This window comes from Balaenoptera physalus (genome assembly GCF_965194825.1).
Source record: "Balaenoptera physalus genome assembly, chromosome: 15".
NCBI lineage: Eukaryota > Metazoa > Chordata > Mammalia > Artiodactyla > Balaenopteridae > Balaenoptera > Balaenoptera physalus.
This window is the reverse complement of record NC_138894.1, coordinates 43,139,790-43,165,006: the sequence shown is the minus strand read 5'-3', so window position 1 is coordinate 43,165,006 and position 25,217 is coordinate 43,139,790. Positions and strand designations below refer to the sequence as shown.

The following is a 25,217-nucleotide window of genomic DNA, read 5'->3' as shown; positions in this document are numbered from 1 at the left end:
TATATAGACTTCCTAAGTTTGGCATATTAGGCCCAGGGCATGCCCATCTCACAGGCAGGACTGCTCCAGGCAAAACTGCTCCAGGGAAAAAGAGTGTGTCTTCAGTAACTATCAAAAGTCTCCATCTCCACTTCTTTCCTCCCCTTTCAGTGTTTCTTCCATTTTTCAGGGAACTCCCCTTGTGTACAGGGCCCTCATCGATGTACCAGCCTTCCCAAATCTCTGGAAAACTTTTTGTTCTCAAGAACCCAAACCATATCCATTGTGTGCCCATATACAGATCTTCCTCGACTTACAACAGGGTTACATCCTGATAAACCCATGTAAACTGAAAATACTGTAAGTCGAAAATGCATTTAATACACCTAACCTACCAAACATCATAGCTTAGCCTAGCCTACCTTAAACACGCTCAGAACACTTCCATTAGCCTACAATCAGGCAAAATTATCTAACACAAAGCCTACTTTATACTAAAGTATTGACTATCTCATGTAAGTTACTGAATATTGTACTGAAAGTGAAAAACAGAATGGTTGTGCGAGTACAGAATAGTTGTAAGTGTATTAGTTATTTACCTCGTGACTATCATCACGAGAGGATCGTGTAGCATACTGTCAGCCCAGGAAAAGATCCAAACTCAAAATTCCAGCTCCATTTTCTACTGAATGTATAGAACTTTCACACCATGGTAAAGTTGAACCATTGGAAGTTGAAGCACGGTAAGTTGGGGCATTTGTATTCTATTTTTGGTTCAGAGTCCCTGCTTCCCTCGGGGATAGCTAGCGAATGTATTGATAATAAATGGCTAGGGTGTGTACTCCATTTCCTTTCCTTCTTGCTGAGCAGTTGCAGTAGCTAGAAAAGGGACTGTTCTACCCTTAGGTGCCTAAGGCACAAAGATGGCCATCTTTCCCAAACTTAAAAGGATTAAAAACAAAAACAATAAAAGGAAGGATGGATTCCCATGAAGGCCATTCAGGACTTCCAGAAGGCAAGTCCATTTGACCTTGCTTACTGTAGTGGCCTACACCAGACTTTCCATCAAGTTAAATCTCATATTGCCCAACACAAGAGACAATTTTCATGTGGGGATCTTTTGTCTCCCCAACTGGACTGTGAAAACCATTATGGACAGGTGCCATGTCTATTAGTCTCTGATACCCCCAAGCACTTGGGACATGTGTTAAATATTTATGAACAAAAATAAAATAATTAATGAAAATCATTACATTATATCATACTAGTACTATTTGTACCGCAAAAACACATATATCTTCTTAAATATTTGAGGTGGAAATGTACACTAAGAGTTTTATTTGTTTAGGAAATTACATAGTTTTTACAATCACAGAAACAAAAGATTAGCTCTTTATATACACTAGACAAAGGAAACTTAAGATTTTCTTGTTAATTGTGCCATATAGCTGAGATGACTACATTTCCATTGTGCAATTTTCAGTGATACACATTTTTTTCAGGCTCTGTCACAAAGAAAACAAAGCAAAGTGAGAAAACAACTTCAAAGGTGTAAAGAAAAGCTAGGAGAAAAGCTAGAAGAAATTTCAGACCATGTCCAATGTAAGGTTTCCCAGGGTTCATAAACGAGGATGATTTCATGATTTCTGGTGGAAACATCGACAACATTATAGGGTTTTTAATATTTCAACTCAAACTCAAATAAAAATTGTCCATTTGAATGCAGTTTTGTTTCAGGATTCAGTTTTAGACTTTTGTACCAACTTAAAAGGTATAAAATCCATATGAAGAAATCTTGACTTTTTTTTCAAACCATTATTACACAGTGTTTAGTTATCACTACTCAAAATAGTAGGTAACAAGCTCTAAACACATCAGAATAGTTTAGAATGTAATTTCTACAAGGACAATAATATTTGTTTCTTTTCTTCACTGCTATAATGTATATGCCTCGTAAGAGTAGCTGGCACATAGTAAGTGCTCAATAGATCTGTTGAATGAAATGAATAAATGAATGAAGTCAGGAATGGGATATAGGTTTACAAAAGAAAAAAAGAAAGACCAAGCTTCTTCCAGGAGGCATAGATTTTACAAAGTACAATTTCTGGAAAGTCTCTTATTTAATCAACTCCAAAATGAAGTTTATCTAACCCTATATTTGAATTGTTTAAATAAAAAGTAACAATGGACTGCTTGTTTTGTAAATCAAAAAGGGGATTCATTTCATTTAATCAAATTGAAAGGTTTTCTACTACCAATGTCTGAATAATGTCAAGTGTTTTAAGAAACTATTAAACATATAGCTGATTCACTTTGTTATAAAGCAGAAACTAACACACCATTGTGAAGCAATTATACTCCAATAAAGATGTTAAAAAAATAAGAAACTACTAAACATTCTCTCCAAATCAATGGATTTGAGTCCTTAGAAAATCTTTTTACTCAAAGGATTTTTATGTAAATCTTTTTTGTTTAAAAATACATATTCATTTTCATACCCTTTGATCTTCTCAGTGAAAAGAAGCCTTAAAATCAAAACAAAATTAACTCAAAGGGATACATTTCATTTGAGCTGAGGCCACTGGAAGACAATAAAGCTAATGGTTACTTCACCTGGAACATTAGTCATTCAACAATGGCGAACCCTGGAAAACCTCACAGTGGACAGAGTCTGAGGTTCTGTCTGGTTTTACGGAGTTAAAAACAAAACAAAGGACCTGCTCTTCATGTCTAATGTGCTGTTCTCAGGCCCACTCGCCCCCCACGTGGTCAGGTGGCCATGGTCATAGCTCAGACTGCCGCCAGGGCTCGCCCAGCACTGGGCGCCGAGCAACACAAAGCCTGGATGTTTGAGCTGTTTCAAGGTAATGTGGACAGAAAAAATTCTGTGGTTAACCCCCCAAAATAAGAGATTAATAGAAAAGCAGTAAATAATAAACACATCGCTATCGTCCCTTTTTACCACCTCACATGAGTTAAAACTTGGTTTTAGGTTTACAAAATGGCCCCTTAAGTTTTGTGTAGATAAGATGATCAGAGAGCTCATCTTCTGAAATAAGGCAAAGCAAATTTTCTATATGGAAGGCCTTTGCCCCAATCTCATAAAAGCAGACTGAAATAGATGAAAACCCCTATTCCATGCCTTAAACAGAGGCAAAGGCAAAAGATAGGCAAAGAAAAAAACCTGTCATAATCAAGGAAAAAGACCAATGTGAAAAGAAGAGCAAAATGAGAAAGATGCCACATTAAAAGAAATACAAATTCAAGTGGTAATATTAAGAAAACTGAAAAACAATGGTAGAATAAAGGGAAGAAGGTTGTGAAAATCAGATAAAATTTAAATAAAAGGTGGACTGTTTTGGTCATTTTATTTAATATGTTAAAAGTAAACATTCAATACTACAGAGTTGTATGTAACATCACACAAAACTTTATAAACATCAGTGTGGACTTACATTCAAAAGTAGAAAAGAAATCTGATCGTTCTGAGTTTTCATCAATTGGATGTTGAACAATAAGGACAAAAGGACAATACACTTTTAAAAGTTGCTTTCTGCTTAGCAACCTTGCATTTGAGGATCACTGTTCACTATACTTAATATTAGTTGGAACAAAAAATATTTCTTTGTATGTCCCACTTGTTTTAATAGGTCTTACTCTGAGTACACTAGAATTTCATTTCCACTTTAAAAAGTGATAATATCATAAGGTTGTGACAACTCTTCTGTTAAAAACCAGAGAGAGGGAAAGCTGAATTCAAAGAAACTGACATAACGTGCTAACTCTGGGCTTTTTGACTTTTAAAGACTCAGAACTCATTTTTAGGGACAAGAGGAAAAAAAAACTAGTTTCTTAAAATACAGCCTTTCCATACCTGTCTTCACTCACCTTCCTAAATAAAAGATTCGCTGGAGTAAATAAAATCCTTCAAGCCACTATATTCTGAAATGTGCACATTTCACTGTATTCAAGGTACAAAAATAACTGAGTGTAAGGAGGGGTCCTCTAGCCAAGTAAGCCTTTTGAAATTTAAAAGTAAATAATCTAATTTTTCTCTTTGAATATACTGCTGACGAAACCGATACATCTAAACATTTTTTCCTGCAACACACGTGAAAGTTTTACAAGCTTTAAGTTAATAAAATGTATTATCTCCTAGATATATAAAGTTTGTTCTTATAATATCAACATCTGCTATAATCCAGGATATACCAAAACTCAATGTTAACATTTAAAATCCCTTTCAAAGTTTCTTGGCTCTTTAGGTACCTTATACTTTCTTGTGAACATACCAGTAAGAAGTCTCTACAAATATAAAGTTAAAAGGAAAAATGCCCTTCAGACAAAAGATCTAAAGTCACAATTTTTTAATAATGACAAACAAATGTCCATTTCTAAATGCAAATGTTTACTTTGTATTTGCTTGCACCCTGTCCTTCTCCAATGCTTTTAAAAAGCACTTACAACTTACCCCTACAATGTCCCCTGTGAGTGAGGGCAGGGTAACTGCCTTCCCTCTTCCCACTGAAAGGATAAGAACACTACTTAGCCATAAAAAGGAACGAAACTGAGTCATCTGTAGTGATGTGGATGTATCTAGAGTCTGTCATACAGAGTGAAGTAAGTCAGAAAGAGAAAAACAAATACTGTATGCTAATACATATATATGGCATCTAGAAAAATGGTAGTGATGAACCTAGTGGCAGGGCAGTACATAGAGAACAGACTTGTGGACACGGCGGGGGCGTAGGGGGAAGGGGAGGGTGGGACGAATTGAGAGAGTAGCATTGACATATATACACTACCGTGTGTAAAACAGATAGCTAGTGGGAAGCTGCTATATAGCACAGGGAGATCAGCTTGGTGCTTTGTGAGGACCACAGGGGTGGGATGGGGAGGGTGGGAGGGAGGCCCAAGAGGGAGGGGATATAGGTTACATATAGCTGATTCATTTTGTTGTACAGCAGAAACTAACACAACATTGTAAAGCAATTATAATCTAATAACGATGAAAAAAAAAAAAAAGGATAAGAACAGGGAGAGTCCTGGAGGTTAAGTGTAATGCTCAAGGTCATGTGCCAATCGGTAGCATGGTTCAGTCTAGAACTCCAGGGACTTTAATTCTAAGTTTATGTCAATAGATAACACAAAAATAATTTTCCTCTCCTTTTGATCACTGACAGAGTATATTATTATCCATTTTCCTAATGTTAAAAGACAAGGATAGAAATCACAGGCCCTAAAGGTTATTTCTATTCCTCTTCCTCTTCCTTCCAGACAATTCTTCATCAGAAACTTCACTTTTTTAAAAGTTGAAGACATTATATACATCTGTAAAATATCAATAAATACTCAAATGTCTTCACCAAAACGAAAAATGTTAAATGAAAGAGATATGAGCTACAGAAATAATGTCATGCTGAAATGTGTTAAGCAAAAACTCAGACCTTTCATCTTGCAGACCAGACACTTAAGTGTAGTTTCTAAGTGCCTATAAATCAATTTTTTAAAGTTTCATTTTAGATTAGCTGCTTTAAAAGTGTATGAACAAAAAAGGGCGACTTTTTAAAAATTAATTGTTTTAGCCAGTGAAAATGCAATATATTCAACTAAATTGGATAACTGATGATTTGGTTAGACAAAGGATTATATATGTAAAATTACCCACATTGTACTAGATAGTTCACATATTTGAAAAGTTTTAACAATGTTATGGAACTCTGTAACACTTCTGAGTAGATTAGTTTTCAGATTTTGTTACTGAGGATATCTCTTTCATGAAAGATATTTCTTGCATTTTTATAATTTCAGAGGGCACAGTAATTAAACTGGTTTTATTGACAAGTAAAGCAGAATGATGCTAAAAATGAAGCGGGTGGCACAGGCACGATCAATTTTGCTTATTTAAAAAGATACATTACCCAATTGTGTAATGCCTATTAAGTGTGTGGTGAAGTTAGTTAAAGTGCTTTATTTACTAATTACATATACCTTCTTTATGATTCCTATTACACTATTTACTACGCCTATTTGAAAAGCTAATTATTTATTAAGACTGCTCAAGAGAAAGAATTTCACTCTTGAATGGAAAGAGAAATAAAGCTTAGGTCCTTAAGGAAATGATATCGTTTTATTTCCGCAGTGTTGGTTTGATAAATTCTCTTTATTATTATTAATTCTGAAGCCGATAATAACATCACATCATCATTTGGGACATTCAAAATCTAATTTGTATAATTTGTATTAATTATAATAACATCCAACTTAGTTACAGGAAGTTTGGGAGTCAGAAAGTCTTTCAGTAAAAAAATGGCCACGTCAGGTATTAAAAGAAGATATTTGATATGTACTTTTCAGAATATTTTAAGTTCAATCTTCAAAATGAAAAATATTTTCCTAATAAAACATGTTATAATTCCCTCTCTATTTCCAAAAATAGTAGTTGAGAACATAAAAATTCAACTCAACACCACAAGTAATAGTATGCTCCATATCACTTACAATGTCATTCAACTACTCATAAACAAATTGAGAATAACATTGTTTAATTCATTCTACAGCATTCATTAAGCCTATCTATGTACCAGGTACTCTGCTGGGCACCTGGGATTAAATTATGAATGAAACACTGTTCTTACCCTCAAAGAGCTTTCTGTTTAGTAGAGGAGAAAATCACATGTAACAGCAAGTATGTGATAGGTAATCATTATAATAGTGGTATATATATTTGGTTATGCAAGTTTAAATGAAAGAGTGATCAACTCAACTCATCCAATAACTAACTTTCATAAAAACTCATATAAACTTTATTGAAAAGTACAAATCCCATAAATCATCATGCATATGGATAAGAACTCTGCTTATTTCACTGACAGCAATAATTCTTTATCTTTACAAAAAGTATAGTTCTAAAAAATATAGTCACCCATTGTTTCAAGACATACCAGGAACAAAACAGAATTAAACTTGAAAAGATGTACCAAATACTAGTCAAACTCATTCTGACCTCACAGTAACCCTATGAAGTACATTTTTCTATTATCCCTGCTTTATAGATGGGGAATCTGAGGTTACCTCGGCCAAGATCACAAGGATAGCAAGAGGAAATGCTGGCACTTGAACCTACAGTCTGGTTGTGGAGGTCCCCTTAACCACTACACCACACATACTCTCAGTGGATGATGATGATGGTGACGATGATGATGGGGCAGCTAACAGCAAGTACTCTGTGCCTTGTGCCCTCTCAATTATCCTTAAGGCAACCCTTAGAGGAAAAGTCATCCCTCCCATTCACAGGAGAAAACCCTCACAGGCCAGGTTTGAAACCTGCCTAAGGTCAGTCAGCCATCCAGGGAGAGTGGCTAGATTCAAACTCAGGCAGCATGGCTCCCCTCTGCTCTGAGGCCTCTCAATAATTCAGTCTTACACTCAAGAAAAAGACCACATGATGAAATTTATTAAACAATTCAAAAAGACTTTGTATAAGTCTTCCTGAAACACTCTGCAAGGTTTTGGGGCTTATGATAAGCATTTCCTTATGACAGCACTTACATTTGAGTCAACTTTACTACTTTGGGCTGATCATAAACACATTTCTCCTCTTTAAAAAGAAATCTTTCTGTAGAAACTTGGCAGATTTCAGTACAGGAACAGTCTATTCTCTACAATTAAATTTATCAACAACTTATTCTGGTTAGTCTGAAAGAGAAGGAGAGAATGAACTACTAAGAGGCCTTTCCTGTACTTTAATATTTCAAAACATGTTTGGTTTGGCCTAATTTGAATCTTGTGGACAACTAGACCAGAACTTGATTCAAAAAGAGGAATACTATTTTAAATAGGCTGAATTCTCAAAAGCGACCTCAGAAGGTGATTCGGAGTACCTATTTCTCATAATTTTTAGTTTTATCTCAAATTAAATATTAAAGATGCATAGGGCAAGATTCTCATAAAGCATATATGGCCAAGTATGTGTACTTTTGAACAGCCAACAACCAAGAGACCAAATTAAAATTTTGTTCAAGAGCAATCAAGTATACAAAAGAGGGATATCAAAAGAAAAAAAAAGCCCTTTTTGTCCTTAGCACACCCCACTGTGCCCAGTGACGGAGAAATAAAAAATTCTGTGTTTTAATTTCTTGCTAGAATAGAGGTGAGCTAAAGATGAAGTGTCAAGCTGGATTTCCATCTTACCTTGCTTTCCTCCAACAGGTTCAACGACTTCATAACCTTTACGTTAATATTGAATTCACGTTTTTTTTCAAAAAGGAACCTATAGAACTATTTTAAAATAAAAATAGTAAGCCATGCCACAAGGCAACCTGTCTTCTCTTGGTCTATCTCCACACATTCAAATTAGAAATACCTTTTACTTTGCCTTTATTGAATAAAAGTTTAACTTTGATTTGGAGGAAAACCTACCCATTAGCCGTTTTGCACTTTTTGCAGGTCATACAGTCTATCAGATCCCATCGCTGACTATGACCACTCACTAAGAAAGCATGCCATTACAGCTCATTTTATAAGCGTTATAATGCCCCGATGGTGGAAGTCTGGCAATACCTAGAAATACAGCAAGGCTGGTGAATAAGGAGTCGAGGGGCGGGGGAAGAGGGAGTGAGGGGGAGGCAGTCGCCACCTCAAATCCACGCCTGACCGGGAACCTCCAGCCCACAACGTGATCCCTGCCCTCCCCAGAGTGGACCGGCTACAACATTTTTCTAGATTCTCCCCCACCCCTCCGCCAACCCAACACGGTACTCACCCTTCTCTGAAGTCGGCACCGGGTCCAGCCCCGAGACGGGTCGGGGTGGCAGCGAGGGAGGGGACGTCTGGGCTGTGGGCGGAGGGTGTCGCTGCGTCACTCGAGTGCAGGACGCTGAGTTCGAGGGGTGGGAGCGGAGAGGGGCAGGAAAATCAAGTCACGGCCGCAAAGGGACAAGGAGAAACGGGGGGAGGGGGGAGAGCCCCTTCCCTAAAATAAACCCACCGGCCCCTGCGACCCCCTTGCCCAAGGGAGGGAAAATAAAATCAGGGGAAATAAAAGACTGACAAATAAATCCCTAAAACGACGAGGAGCGAGGAACAGACTTTAATTTAAAGGGGGGAGATTGAGCGAGGGCTGGAGGGGAGACAGAAGTGGCTCTAGGTCTATCCCATGCCTTTGCAGTCCCCAAGCAGAGGAGGAGGCTGGCTGAGGGGAAGTTGCAGCGGCTCCTGAGGAGGAGGCGGAGGAGGCGGAGGAGGAGGTTACACCGTAACAAGTACAGACAGCCATGGATCAGAGGGGCGCTGCGAGAAGGGGCGGCCGCGGCTGGGCGAGCGGCGGCGGCGGCAGCACCGCCTGCTCGGCTCGCTCAAGACATTTAATTGGATTGATAGGTTGTGCAGTGACTCACAGACTTTACAGAGTCGTACAGCAGTCCCCGCCCAGCTGGACAGGGGAGACGCGGCGGGGACGGGAGGGGAAAGGGGGCCTTGGAAGAGCCGGGAGGGGAGGAGGCGACTGAGAAGGCGAGGCGTTGGGGGGGGGGGCGGGGAGCGGAGCTAAGCCACCCAGTGGCGAAGCCTGCCGCTCCGACGGGCGTGGGCGTCGGCCAATGACGGCGGGGCTCGATAGGCGGCTGGCTTCGCCCCTGGCCCAATGAGTCTTCTAAGGACACTGCCGCGAACTGGAGGAGGTGGGGGGGGAGTGGAGTGGGGGCTGGGGAGAGGTGGGTGGACGTTGAAAAGGGGGGGTGGAGGGAAAGATGAGGCGCCAGAGACCGGCGGAGTCACTCTGCCCTCCTCGCTCCGAAGTGCGCCTTCTGCCAATCCCGGGGCCGCGTGGGGGTGATGGACGCAAGGGTATGACCAATGAGGAGGAGAAGCTGCCGCAGGGAGACAGAGGGGAAGGAGTGGGCGGGCCAACGCCCTCCCCTCCCTCAGGCGCCCAGGTCCTCCCTCCTGCCCATTTCGGGTCAGTCAAGCAAATAACAGTGAGAGGGCTGGGGCTGTGCGGGGTGGGGGGGCGGAGGGGCCGCGCTGCTGGCGGCGTGACAGCGATAGGGACTGGCTGTGCTGCCGACTCCGCGCCGGCAGGAGGAGGAGGCGGCGGAGGCTGGCTCCTTACTCAGCCTGCAGGCTGTTGCTGTTGCTGCTGCTCAGCCTCTGCCTGGTGCTGCCGGGGAGCCCCTGCGGCCAAACCCCACTCTCGAGTGGCAGACAGATTTGGAGGAATCAGATCAAAACTTTGCCTCAGGTCGGTGCAGTGCCCACTCTTGGAGACAGCTCCGTGTGACGTCCTGTGGGGCTGTGCTCTGGGAGCTGAGGGAGCTGGACGCCAGAGACCGGAGGCTTGGCAATGGCATTTGCCTCCTTGCTTGGCTGTTTTCTGGGGAAGTCAGGATAGGGTGTGGACAGGTTGAAACAGCTCCTGAATACATACCATTTCTTTGTTGAGTTTCTGGAAAAGGCACTTCTTAACCTGGCATGAGTGAAGCCGTATGGGCTTCGTGCGTGTATGTATGTATGTATTAGCTACCTCCAGCCCTCTCTCCCGCACCGCTCCCACTTCTCTGCCCACCGTCCTCACCTTGTACCCTGACAGCAATCCTGGGGAGCACTCACTACTAGATCTTCTCGCGGCTCATTCCCAGGAGCTATGGCTTTTTCTCAATTTCTTGCCTACTGTCTCGTAATCATTTTACAGACCTTAACACTTTCCAGGCACTTGTACTTGAAAGGAACTGTAATCACTAATAAACCTGAACAGAGATGCCCACAAAAGCATATACACTGGCAAAAATCCACCTTCTTTCCCACAAGGTGCATTTCTGCACGTTATTTGAAATTTACGACAATTGCTTCCTACCAAGAAACCAAGGAAAGACAAATCACATATCACATCCCAACGAAAAAAGATTTTCAAAACCACTTAGAATACCCAAAGTCCATTTTCCATAGACAAGTCAACCAGAGAGACCTAGGGTTGATTTACGGTCTTGAAGTGAGCAAGATCATTTTTCCCCCCATAATTATCAGATTAAAACCTACAGTGGTCTGGAATTCAGAGGAGAGATAATAAGTGAACAATAAGCCTTCAGGCTTATTCCAGTCATATTGGGGCTTTCCTTGATTATTGTCATTTTAAGGTACGGATACTTCCCCTAAACTGTGATTGTGACACTCAGCCTGACACCACTTAACCTCTTCTCTTTCTGATTTTAGCACTACTCCATGATTTCAGCCTGTATCCTAAGCCCACCTAAGAAAATGAACCGGGCTGCAGACTTCTCATAGTGCCCAGATGTGTACCCATTGCCCCTCAGCGTTTTGAAACTTCTTTGGAGTTTGGCAGTGCAAGGAGGCCAGCATCCTCATCCCAGGACATAGTCGTCTGCAGGAGGTGGGCCATGTTCCCTTAGCCAGGTCACCCTGTGATGATTTAAACACACTAAATCCCTCCTGTGAGAAAAATCAGCTCTGTTTCTAGTGTGGGCTATTTTACTGCATTTAAGAATGTGCTAATGATACTTTTTAGAAAGCCTGTTTCTTATTTCTTTCACTGTGAGGTCATTTTATGGCTCAGGTGAATATCATTGGTCGGAGTGTTATCTTACATACTGTGGATGGTACTGAAAACACAGAGATTTTGAGTCTAGACATACACTAGTATCTTTCAGAGGATCTCCAAATAGCTAGGGTTAGCATCCTGTGGCAGAAGTTGCTCCCGTGTCAGTTGTTATTGGCATGTCTCCAGTCCCCACCATGTGTCATTTTCTAATTCTGTGCTCACCCTATTCCAGTATTTCTTAAATGGTTGTCTAAGGCCAACCTAGATTCCTGAGTCTGCTCTCAGATCTATTGACTCATTATCTCTGTAGTCTGGTCCTGGACGTCTGTTTTTTTAGCAAATACCCCCGGTGACTTGAATAAATATTAAAATATCAAATGTTTCATTTGAAAACCCCTGTTTACTCCTTCCTTTTGAAAATTTAAAAACCCTTATTTATTTCTTCCTTTCTTCTTTTTCCCTTTCTCACACATATCTATTTCCTTTCTTCCACATATATTCCTTTCTCCTATATATTTTCTTTCTCTCATTTTTGTGATCACTTCCCTTTCTACATTTCTTGTGCACAGGACTGTCTTATACACTGACAGGGTGATTCCTAAAAAAAAAGATGAAGTTGGCTAATGGGCTTTCATAAATACCATAGGCATACCTTATAACTACAACACTTAAAATATGGGGAAGTCAAATAAATGTATAAGCTTAAAAATATCATTGTAATTGATGTTATGTATAAATCTACAATATGTGTGAAACTTACTAGTTTATGATTTCAAAGTATACAAAGACAGAATTTTTTATATGTGGGAGTCACATTTCAAAATGCAAATTTCAATATACAAATGATATCAATACATTTATATTGTTACTGTCATTTTTTTTCTAAACAGTGGAGTGAGACTAATGATGTGCTAAGAACTATTATGGTTACCAAAAAAAAAAAAAGTACTATATGAGATTTTTGTTATCTCATAGAGCTTATATACAACCCACATGGACCGGGAAGCAAAAGCACATCCTTTATTGAAGATAGAGGCTTCAACGCGGGTCTCATTAGCATTCCCAAAGAGAGAGCCCAAACATTAGCTCACAATCCAAATTACAAAACAAATGAAGAAAAAAGCCACCATGACTTAATTGATATTTATAGGACATTCCATCCAAAAACAACAGAATACACTTTCTTCTCAAGTGCTCATGGAATATTCTCCAGGATAGATCATATCCTGGGTCACAAATCAAGCCTCAGTAAATTTTAAAAAATTGAAATCATATCAAGTATCTTTTCCGACCACAACGCTATGAGACCAGATATCAATTACAGGAAAAAGTTTAAAAAATACAAACACATGGAGGCTAAACAATATGCTACTAAATAACAGAGATCACTGAAGAAATCAAAGAGGAAGTCAAAAAATACCTAGAAACAAATGACAATGAAAACACAACGACCCAAAACCTATGGGATGCAACAAAAGCAGTTCTAAGAGGGAAGTTTATAGCAATACAATCCTACCTCAAGAAACAAGAAACATCTCAAATAAACAACCTAACCTTACACCTAAAGCAATTAGAGAAAGAAGAACAAAAATCCCCCAAAGTTAGCAGAAGGAAAGAAATCATAAAGATCAGATCAGAAATAAATGAAAAAGAAATGAAGGAAACAATAGCAAAGATCAATAAAACTAAAAGCTGGTTCTTTGAGAAGATAAAATTGATAAACCATTAGCCAGACTCATCAAGAAAAAAAGGGAGAAGACTCAAATCAATAGAATTAGAAATGAAAAAGAAGTAACAACTGACACTGCAGAAACACAAAGGATCATGAGAGATTACTACAAGCAACTATATGCCAATAAGATGGACAACCTGGAAGAAATGGACAAATTCTTAGAAAAGCACAAGCTTCTGAGACTGAACCAGGAAGAAATAGAAAATATAAACAGACCAATCACAAGCACTGAAATTGAGACTGTGATTAAAAATCTTCCAACAAACAAAAGCCCAGGACCAGATGGCTTCACAGGCAAATTCTATCAAACATTTAGAGACAAGCTAACACCTATCCTTCTCAAAGTCTTTCAAAATATATCGGAGGGAGGTACACTCCCAAACTCATTCTACGAGGCCACCATCACTCTGATACCAAAACCACAAAAACCACAAAAAAAACTACAGGCCAATATCACTGATGAACATAGATGCAAAAATCCTCAACAAAATACTAGCAAACAGAATCCAATGGCACATTAAAAGGATCATACACCATGATCAAGTGGGGTTTATCCCAGGAATGCAAGGATTCTTCAATATATGCAAATCAATCAATGTGATACACCATATTAACAAACTGAAGGAGAAAAACCATATGATAATCTCAATAGATGCAGAGAAAGCTTTTGACAAAATTCAACACTCATTTATGATAAAAACCCTCCAGAAAGTAGGCATAGAGGAAACTTACCTCAACATAATAAAGGCCATATATGACAAACCCACAGCCAACATCATTCTCATTGGTGAAAAACTGAAACCATTTCCTCTAAGGTCAGAAACAAGACAAGGTTGTCCACACTCACCACTATTATTCAACATAGTTTTATAAGCTTTAGCCACAGCAATCAGAGAAGAAAAAGAAATAAAAGGAATCCAAATCAGAAAAGAAGAAGTAAAGCTGTCACTGTTTGCAGATGACATGATACTAGAGAATCTTTAGAGCATCCTAAAGATGCTACCAGAAAACTACTAGAGCTAATCAATGAGTTTGGTAAAGTAGCAGGATACAAAGTTAATGCACAGAAATCTCTTGCATTCCTATACACTAATGATGAAAAATCTGAAAGAGAAATTAAGGAAACACTCCCATTTACCACTGCAACAAAAAGAATAAAATACCTAGGAATAAACCTACCTAAGGAGACAAAAGACCTGTATGAAGAAAACTATAAGACACCAATGAAAGAAATTAAAGATGATACAAACAGATGGAGAGATATACCATGTTCTTGGATTGGAAGGATCAACATTGTGAAAATGACTCTACTACCCAAAGCAATCTACAGATTCAATGCAATCCCTATCAAACTACCACTGGCATTTTTCACAGAACTAGAACAAAAAATTTCACAATTTGTATGGAAAGACAAAAGACCCAAATGGCCAAAGCAATCTTGAGGAAGAAAAATGGAGCTGGAGGAATCAGGCTCCTGGATTTCACATGATACTACAAAGCTACAGTAAACAAGACAGTACGGTACTGGCACAAAAACAGAAATATAGATCAATGGAACAGGATAGAAAGCCCAGAGATAAACCCACGCACATATGGTCACCTTATTTTTGATAAAGGAGCAAAAATATACAATGGAGAAAAGACAGCCTCTTCAATAAGTGGTGCTGGGAAAACTGGACAGCTACATGTGAAAGAATGAAATTAGAACACTCCCTAACACCATACACAAAAATAAACTCAAAATGGATTAAAGACCTAAATGTAAGGCCAGACACTATAAAACTCTTAGAGGAAAACATAAGCAGAACACTCTATGACATAAATCACAGCAAGATCGTTTTTGACCCACCTCCTAGAGAAATGGAAATAAAAACAAAAATAAACAAATGGGACCTAATGAAAGTTAAAAGCTTTTGCACAGCAAAGGAAACCATAAACAATACGAAAAGACAACCCTCAGAATGGGAGAAAATATTTGCAAATGAAGCAACTGACAAAGGATTAATCTCCAAAATTTACAAGCAGCTCAATATCAAAAAAACAAACAACCTAATCCAAAAATGGGCAGAAGACCTAAACAGACATTTCTCCAAAGAAGATATACAGATTGACAACAAACACATGAAAGGATGCTCAACATCACTAATCATTAGAGAAATGCCAATCAAAACTACAATGAGGTCACCTCACACCAGTCAGAATGGCCATCATCAAAAAATCTACAAACAATAAATGCTGGAGAAGGTGTGGAGAAAAGGGAACCCTCTTGCACTGTTGGTGGGAATGTAAATTGATAATAGCCACTATGGAGAACAGTATGGAGGTTCCTTAAAAAGCTAAAAGTAGAACTACCATACGATCCAGCAATCCCACTACTGGGCATATACCCTGAGAAAACCATAATTCAAAAAGAGTCATGTACCACAATGTTCACTGCAGCTCTATTTACAATAGCCAGGACATGGAAGCAACCTAAGTGTCCATCAACAGATGAATGGATAAAGAAGATGTGGCACATATATACAATGGAATATTACTCAGCCATAAAAAGAAACAAAACTGAGTTATTTGTAGTGAGGTGGATGGACCTAGAGTCTGTCATACAGAGTGAAGGAAGTCAGAAAGAGAAAAACAAATACCGTATGCTAACACATATATATGGAATCTAAAAAAAAAAAAAAAAAGGTTCTGAAGAACGCAGGGGCAGGACAGGAATAAAGACGCAGACGTAGAGAATGGACTTGAGGACATGGGGAGGGGGAAGGGTAAGCTGGGACGAAGAGAGTGGCATGGACATATATACACTACCAAATGTAAAATAGATAGCTAGTGGGAAGCAGCTGCATAGCAGAGGGAAATCAGCTCCGTGCTTTGTGACCAACTAGAGGGGTGGGTTAGGGAGGGTGGGAGGGAGATGCAAGAGGGAGGAGATTTGGGAATATATGTTTATGTATAGCTGATTCACTTTGTTATAAAGCAGAAACCATTGTAAAGCAATTATACTCCAATAAAGATGTTAAAAAAAAAAGAAAAAAGAAAAAAGAAAAAAGCCACCATGAGCAAGAGGAGGCAGAGAGAAAAAAAGAAAAACAGCAGAATTAGACCCTAAATCTGAAAATGGACAGTTCAAAAATAGGCCCATTTCGCTATGAACATAAATGCAAAAATTTCTAAATATTAGCTAACCAAATCCAACATTCTTACTCCAGTGAACTAGGAAAACCCTTGAGATTCATTTCCCTCTCTTTAGAATATACCTGTCTAGCTACCTATCTAGCCATTTATCATGAAAACATAATAAGTAGGGTTTATTCTAGAAATTCAAGTATGATTTAACAACAGAAAACCTATCCAAATAACTCACCTCAAAAAGAATAAGAGAGAAAAATCATTCGAGAATGTGCATCATTATTAATAATAAAAACTTCCAGGAAAGTTAGGAATAATAAGAAATTTACTTAACTTTAAGAAGGACCAAAAATGTACAGCAAAATATTATTAATTGATTAAACACATTCCATTTAAGTGTTGGATCAAGAGAAGGTTGCCACTGCTGTTTAACATGTTATTGAAAGTCCTGGCTGACAAAATAAGATTTGTAATAAAAGGAAGGAGAAATTAAATAGAAGAATCAGAAGGAAAGAGATAAAATTGGGATTGTTTGCAGTGATATGATCAACCACATAAAACACCTTATAGAAACAATAAGCTATTAGAAATAATAAAAGAATGCAGCAAGGTGACAGAGATGCTTTTCTCCCCTTCTTCCAAAGAACTACTTTTTTTTAATGGGGCACAAGGCCAACCAGAATAAAGACAACATTTGCTAGCCTCCCTTGTAGCTAAGTATTGTCATGTTCCAGGCAATGGGTTAAAAGCAGAACTGGTACACACATTCCTAAAGGAGGGAATGTGCCTCATCCTCTTTCCTGCCATCTGAAATGAAGATACAATAGCTGGAGCTTCAGCAGTCATCTTAGACCGTGAGCTGAGTTTGAATATGGAAGCCACACATAGCAGAACAAGAAAGAAGGCACCTGCTATACTAACACCAGTCCTAAAATGTCTACCTCCAAACTTTTGGAACTTCTTGAATAAACATCTATCTCATTCATGCCACTGTTATTTTAGTTTGTGTATGTGTGTGCCTGGTGTTACAGATAGCCAAACCTAATCCTGATACAGCAAGATTCCCAAATTCAAAATCAATTCATGAAAACCAAAAGTATACTTACATACTAGTACTAACAAACTAGAAAATCAGATACTTCTTACAATAGCAACAAAACTCTAAAGTCTTGGGGAATTAACCTAAGAAAAAAATGCACAAAACTTTTATCGGAAAAATGTTAATGCTATTAACAGACTTCAAAGAAGACCTAAATAGGGGTATATATAATGTCTGTGGATAGGAGTAACATTCTTAAGATATCAATGATCTCTAAATGTATTCATAAACTCAGTGCAAACCATTCAAACTTTTAACGGGATTTGAAGAATTTAAACATTCTCAAACACATATGGAAGATTGAGTTCCATTATAATCTGGTCATTTATGAAAACAAAAATCATAGAGGGGAAATTTACCCTTCCAGATAATGACATATTATAAGTCACAGTAGCAGACATGTAGAACAGTGGGACAGAATAGAGAACTCAGAAACAACACATTTACCTGTGAGAATTTGGTATGTGATAATGGTAACATCACAAATCTATGAGAAAATCATGTAGAGATAGTCAACTATTGCTGCAGTAATAATACCATGTAATGAACAACCCAGAAATACCAGTGGCTTATAGCAGCCATTGTTTTTTCTCTCTCACAGGTCTCTACTGATCTCATCTGGTCTGGTCAAGACTTGGCTGGACTCAGCCGAATTCAGCTGGGCTTTGCTCCAGGACACAGGTTAAGTTCAGGTCTTTATCACATGTCTTATTCTGGCAATGACAGGAGCTCAAGAGGTGAAGTCACATCACCCAAACACATTTAACACGTCTGCTGCCATCTCCTAATATTTCATTGACCAAATTAGTCACATGGCCAAGTCTAACAAATTGGTGGAAGGTGCTGTAAAACCACATGGCAAAGAGCATGGGAGTATAATTCTATAGCATGAAGGATTGGGAATAATAATCCAACCTAACACACAAGTTTTGTTTCATAGATAATGTTGGAAAAATTGGTTCACCATGGAGAAAAGTAAAGCTGCATCCATATCTCATACCATTTGGAAAGGTGAAATTTCAATGAATAAAAAAACCTAAAAGTGAAAGGGAAAACTATAAAGCTAATAGAAATTAAAAACAGAAGAGTAGCTTTGGAATCTTAGGATAGGAAAAGATTTCTTCAATAAGACTCTGAAAGCATAAACTATAAAACCAAAAGAATGATGAACTTGACTATATCAAAATTAAAGTTTCTGGTTAACAAAGAACATCATAGACCAGCTAAGAGAAAGCTGATAGACTGAGAGGTGTTTCCAAACTAAGAAGACATTAATGTCTAGAATATAATAGGAATTACTGCAAATCATTGAGAAGAAAAAAACAGGAAACACAATAGAAAAATAGCCAAAGGATATGAACAGGCAAATTTACAGAAGGGAAGCTTGAGAGACTAACAAGTAGATGAAGAGATATATTGTACAACATGGGAATATAGCAAATATTTTATAATAACTATAAATGGAATATAACCTTTAAAAATTGTGAATCACTATATTGTACACCTGTAACTTACGTAATATTGTATGCCAACTATACTTCAATTTAAAAAAGTAGATGAAGAGATACACAATCCCACTTATAATCAGATAAATGCATATTAAAGCAACAACACACTTCTTTACATCCATTAAATAGACAAAAATGTGAAAGTTAGGTAACACCAAGTGTTGGATAGGATGGGAGGAAGCATGAACCGTCATGCATTGCTTTTGGAAGTTAAGTCCCTGGTATAGCTGTTTTGAAGTTATCTGGAAATATGTAATAAAATGTAGTATGTGTTTTCCTGTGGCCCAGCAGTTCCACTCCTGGGAATACATACCTCTAAGAAACTCTTGCACAAGTCCGTAAAAGGGCACAATCGAGGACAATCATCACAGCAGCACTTGAAGTAGCAGCATATTGTTGGCAGACAGTATATATCACCTGTGCATTACGGAAGGTTAAATAAAATGTAGCAGATATCATGGAATAACATGCAACTATTGGAAGTAATGCACTAAGTGTCCATCTTGCAACATGGATAATTCTTTAAAATGTTTTATAAGTAAAAAACAGTAAGAAACAACAAGATGGTGTAAGCCCCAGGCCTTGGGATGTCTTTCACTAGAAGATGCATCAATGTTTTTCATTTCTGCTCTTAGCTGGGCACTCTGAGGGAAGGATAAGGAAGGTGCTGTTATGACTCACTTTCAACTCAAATATTTCCTCCTAGTTTTCACATGAAGTTGTGGCAGTTTTCATGTAGGCCTTCCGCCCATGCCCCGGAGTGGACTCCTTCTGCAGGCCCCCACGGTTTCTACCACCATGCCATCCCCAATCGCCTCCCTGCTCCCCTATATGTGTTTAATATACATTTATCTGGTTCTAAATTTCCTTGCCAGGCTGGGTGGGAGGTAAGTGATGGCTCCTGAGGAGTGGCCACAGTCAGAGATATAGAATACACCCTTGCCACTCTGCTACTCACATCTGCCTACTTCCCCATTTCCAAGTCAGGAACACCCAAACATTACTAGATTTTAAAAAGCTTTATTTCAAGACTGATCTAGACATGTGTTTGCATATGTATTTTTTCTGTACCTCCTAGTGTGCTGTCAATGCTAGTAACAACGGTAAGGATGAAACAGTAACAGTAACTGTAATATTAGCTTTGTGTCAATAAGCAGTAGACACAAAGGCCTTTTTTTTTTTTTTAAAGGCCTTTTAAAGATGACTGAGAGGGAGGAGATGGAAAAAGATAATTAGCTGTGGAGATTTAGGTTAGATATCAGAAATAGCTCTCTGAAATCAGGGTTGACAAACAAGTGAAGGAGTTACCAGGTTTGGGCATAGATAGGTAATTTTTTAAAAAGATTTAGGAGTTTTCTAAACTAAAGACAAGGCCATGGATGCAATGGCTCTTCAAGTTTCTCCCAGCCCTGTCAGGTTACGAATCTCCCCCACGCAGGCATGTTGGAAACACAATTGATTCCCACCAAGGTACACTGAGAATAGCCCCTGCTTGGGTTACACTGCCTTAAAAGCTTGTCTCTGCCCAAAGCTTTCCTTAGTGGCTCATTACGAGCATGTGAAATTCTGACACTTAGTAATGGCTATGATTTCATGGCCCTTAAAGTCCAGGAACTTGCCTGAGCCCAGGTAGGGAGCTCCACAGGGCAGCACGTGAGACCCAGCGGCCCACACCCTTCCCGGTGGACTAAACAACAGCTGCAGGCTTCTAACCTAGCTAGAAGGGACCCAGCTAGCTTTGGGTCCCTGATTTCTGCAGAAGCCAGGATGTGATCCTGAGGAGATGACTCTTCTCGGGATGGAATATCTTAATGACTCCCATTTAGGGTCTGTATAACACTCATCACTGGCTGCCAATATTGGGACATTAATGTTAGCTCGTATGTATTACCTAAACCTAACCGTAAAAGGGCTAATGATTTATCCATCTGTAGTTTCTATAACTCCTAGGAGCTGTGTAATCCAGTCATTCCGTATTTGTGCAACCATTACTGACAGAGTTCTAGGGAGTCTTCGGAGATGAATTTGGAAAAGTAGATTGAACCCAGATTATAGAACCTGAAACGCCTGGTTAGGAGTTTCAATTTGTAGGTTAAGGCAATAGGGAGGCTTTGAAGGTGTTTGAGAACTGCATGATGAAAGAGCATTTTACATTTAAATGAGCAAACATTTATTGAGGAAAAGGACAACTACTAAGTCCCTATTAAAGGAAAGCTCTATGGTTAAGCACAAGAGAAAGAAGGTCCTTGCCTTCAACGAATTTATGGTTGCTAGGTGTTGTTCTGTTTTTTGTTTTTAATATGGGGGGACAGTATTCTGAGATATTAACAGTGTGGTTTTCCTACATTTTCTCTACCCCAGCCTGTTCCCTCAGGGTATGGATATTGCACAGCAGAGATTTAGAGAAAAGAGTCTTCTCTTGACTTCCAGGTCTCGAAATGGCCTTTAAGTAGCCACAGCAGAGACAAGAGTTTTAAAGAAAAACCCTGGATTTTCATGAGCTGCAAGGCGACATAAACCATAGATTTGGAACTACAATTTTGGGGGCCCAAAAAAAGTGCTGTTAAAGGTTTTCCCACAGTCTCTCTCTCAACTTTCCTTGCCATTTTTTTTTTATTGTTATTTAATGTTATTCTAAATAAGCAATAATTGAAAATATTAGCTTGAATTTTATCATTTATTTTTATATTGTGAAATATCAGTTTTAAATTCAACTATAAGAGCATTTAACTTATAAGCAGAATCACTAAAAAGATCTAATTCATATTTCGTAGCTTGTAGGTGCTTATGTATTTCGTTCTTACCAGAACAGTGGAAACGCTGCACAAACTAATTCACTTGTTTTTATTTCACTTCTTGATATGTGCTCATTCCACCAACCCTCTACCTTCAACTTACGTTGAATAAGGAAGGACTGAAAGGAAAAGGAACTATGGGGTGCCCTAATATTTCCCTTTCCTCCTATGTCTTCATTTTCAGGATATGTGGTTGGCTAATACAGAGAGTATCAAAAGAAACAAAGGCTACGATAAGATTCCTTGGTTGTTCATGTCTTTAGAATACCATTGCCCTTTTTCTACCTTCAAAACAAGTCCTGGTTTGAATGCAAAGCATGACCTCTCAGGGCTGTCAGCGCCCCAACTTACTCAATCAAAGATGAAATACACTTACATCTTGCTGAACTTGAAATCATGTGGGACAACCGGAATTCTGTGCTCATGGGGCAGCAAGAACAGCAGACGTGCAATGCATGCATATGCCCTCTGCTATACTCCACTGTTCCATCGGATTTCACATACAAAACATAGATTCAAAAATAAAATCAAGACTTTTGAGATAGCATAGCAGCAGAAAGCCCTTCTGAGTGTGGGCCCCTGTGTGACTGCAGAGGTGGCACATCCATGATGCTGGCCCTGTTTGCAAGAATGGTTGAAGGGCCCGGCTGCCCTGCCTCAGATGAGATAATGATGCTCTGGACTGGGGGTGGGAAAGAAAGCCTGTGGCTTTGACTACAAACGTGTCACTGAGAAAGGGGGCTCCGTGTTCTGCTCTTTTGCCCTACACACCCACCTCTTCACCAGGTCAGACCTCAGAAACCACTGGGAACTGGGAAGATAAAAGCAGGGAAAACCTGAACCTTGCGTCCAAGGCTTCCAATGAAAACTTGGGAAACAGAAAAAAATTAAGCTATCTATAATCCTACCGTCCAGAGAGAGCGACTGTTAAAATTTTGTGTGATTTGTAATATATATTTATACAAAATTTGTAAAGGTAAACATTTCTCATGCCACTGAATACGCTGCTAGAAAAGTTTTAAATATAACTTCTCATTTTAAGGTGAGGATTTGGTGGTGGTTTGCACAGTGAATTCTGGAGGGAAGAGTCTGTCAACAGAGAGCCTGGTCAGAAGATAAATGCAAGAATCCCAGAGGGGATCTGGGCTGAAGGCCTGCAAAGAGGAGAGAAGGGAAGGGACTGGATGAGGCTCAAAAATAGAATGTGGAGCGAAAAAAGCAAGTCCTCAAAGATTCCATCTATTTCTAGTTCAAAAGGCAGATACAACTAAATACTGTGTTATTCAGGAACACATACATAACCATTACAACTATAAAGCAAAACAAAATTCAGAAAGGTAGTTCCCGAGAGAAGCCAGTGAGGCAGATGTGTTCAGAAATGGGCACACAGGGGCTTCTTAAGGGGCTGGTAATTGTCCATTTCTTAGGCTGGGTGGTAGACACGTGAGCGGCCAATTATTTTTTGAACAGTACCCTTTCATCTTATACAGGCACACCTCAGAGACACTGCTGGTTTGGTTCCAGACCACTACAGTAAAGCAAATATTGCAATAAAGCAAGTCACAAATTTTTTGGTTTCTCAGTGCGTGTAAAAGTTATGTTTACACTCCACTGTAGTCTATTAAGTGTGCAATAACATAATGTCTAAAAAACAACGTACATACCTTAATTTAAAAATACTTTATTAGGCAGTTTGGGATTGACATGTACACACTGCTATATTTAAAATGGATAACCAACAAGGACCTACAGTATAGCACAGGGAACTCTGCACAATATTATGTGACAGACTAAGTGTGAAAATAATTTGAAAAAGAATAGATACATGTATATGTGTAACTGAATCACTTTGCTGTACACCTGAAACTAACACAACATTGTTAATCAACTATACTCCAATATAAAATTAAAAGTTTAAAAAAATACTTTATTGCTAAAAAAAATGTTAAACATCTTCTGCTTCTTTAGAGAGTCATAATCTCTTTGCTGGTGGAGGGTCTCACCTCGATGCTGATGCTGCTGACTGACCAGGGTGGTGGATGCTGAAGGCTGGGGTGGATGTGGCAGTTTATTAAAATGAGACAACAATGAAGTTTGGCCCATAGATTGATTCTTCCTTTCATGAACAATTTCTCTGTAGCATGCAATTCTGTTTGATAGTATTTTACCCGGAGTAGAACTTCGTTCAAAATTGGACTCAGTCCTCTCAAACCATGCCGCTGCTTTATCAACTAAGTTTATGTAATGTTCTAAATCCTTTCTTGTCATTTCAACAATCTTCACAGCATCTTCACCAGGAGTAGATTCCACCTCAAGAAACCACTTTCTTTGCTTATCCATAAAAAGCAACTTCTCATCTGTTAAAGTTTTATCATGAGATTGCAGCAATTCACTCACCTCTTCAGGCAGCACTTCTAATTCTAGTTCTCTTGCTATTTCTACCACGTCTGCAGTTACTTCCTCCACTGAAGTCTTGAACCCTCAAAGTCATCCATGAGGGTTGGAATCAACTTCTTCCAAACTCCTGTTAATATTGATATTTTGACCTCTTCCCATGAATCACAAATGTTCTTAATGGTATCTAGAATGGTCAATCCTTTCTGGAAGGTTTTCAATTGACTTTGCCCAGATCCATTAGAGGAATCACTATCTATGGCAGGTATAGCCTTATGAAATATAGTTCTTCAATAATAAGACTTGAAAGTAGAAATTATTCCTTGATCCATGGGCTGCAGAATGGATGTTGTGTTAGCAGGCATGAAAACATTAATCTCATTGTACCTCTCCATCAGAGCTCTTGGGTGACCAGGTGCATTGTCAAGGAGCTGAAAGGAATCTTTCTTTTTTAACACTAGGTCTAAACAGTAGGCTTAAAATGTTCAGAAAACCATGTAGTAAACAGATGTGCTGTCAACCAGGCTTTGTTGTTCCATTTATAGAGCACAGCCAGAGTAGGTTTAGAATAATTCATAAGGGCTCTAGGATTTTTGGAATGGTAAATTAGCACTGGCTTTGACTTCAAGTCACCAGCTGCATTAGCCTTTAACAAGAGAGTCAGCTTGTCCTTTGAAGTTTTGAAACCAGGCATCGACTTCTCCTCTCTAACTATGAAAGTTCTAAATGACATCTTCCAATAGAAGGCTGTTTCTTCCACATTGAAAATCTGTTGTTTAGTGTAGCCACCTTCATTAATTATCTTAGCTGGATCTTCTGGATAACTTGCTGCAGCTTCTACATCAGCACTTGCTGCTTCACCCTGTACTTTTATGTTCTGGAGATGGCTTCTTTCCTTAAACCTCATGAACCAACCTCTAATAGCTTCAGACTTTTCTTCTGCAGCTTCCTCGCTCCTCTCACCCTTCATAGAATTGAAGAACATTAAGGTCTTGCTTTGGATTAGACTTTGGTTTAAGGGCATGCT

General features: G+C 38.9%; 1 protein-coding gene and 1 long non-coding RNA gene across 3 annotated transcripts in view; one reads left to right on the top strand and one right to left on the bottom strand.

The window, feature by feature from the left end:
• The window catches only part of SERTAD2 (SERTA domain containing 2), a 113,886-nt gene extending 104,468 nt beyond the window's left edge, over positions 1–9,418 (bottom strand). The window contains exon 1 of one of the 2 annotated variants that reach the window (XM_082426662.1): positions 8,744–9,418. The gene's annotated coding sequence lies outside the window, so the exon portion shown is untranslated. Of the gene's footprint in view, positions 1–8,172; positions 8,723–8,743 lie in introns of those variants that run through there. The other variant, XM_082426663.1, reaches the window with a different exon arrangement.
• A 315-nt stretch (positions 9,419–9,733) lies between these two features.
• Positions 9,734–25,217, top strand: part of LOC309643706 — a 36,607-nt gene continuing 21,123 nt past the window's right edge. Inside the window, exons 1-3 of the long non-coding RNA XR_014254010.1 lie at positions 9,734–9,937; positions 11,188–11,365; positions 18,095–18,174. This is a non-coding gene — a long non-coding RNA (uncharacterized lncRNA). The remainder of the gene's footprint in view (positions 9,938–11,187; positions 11,366–18,094; positions 18,175–25,217) is intronic.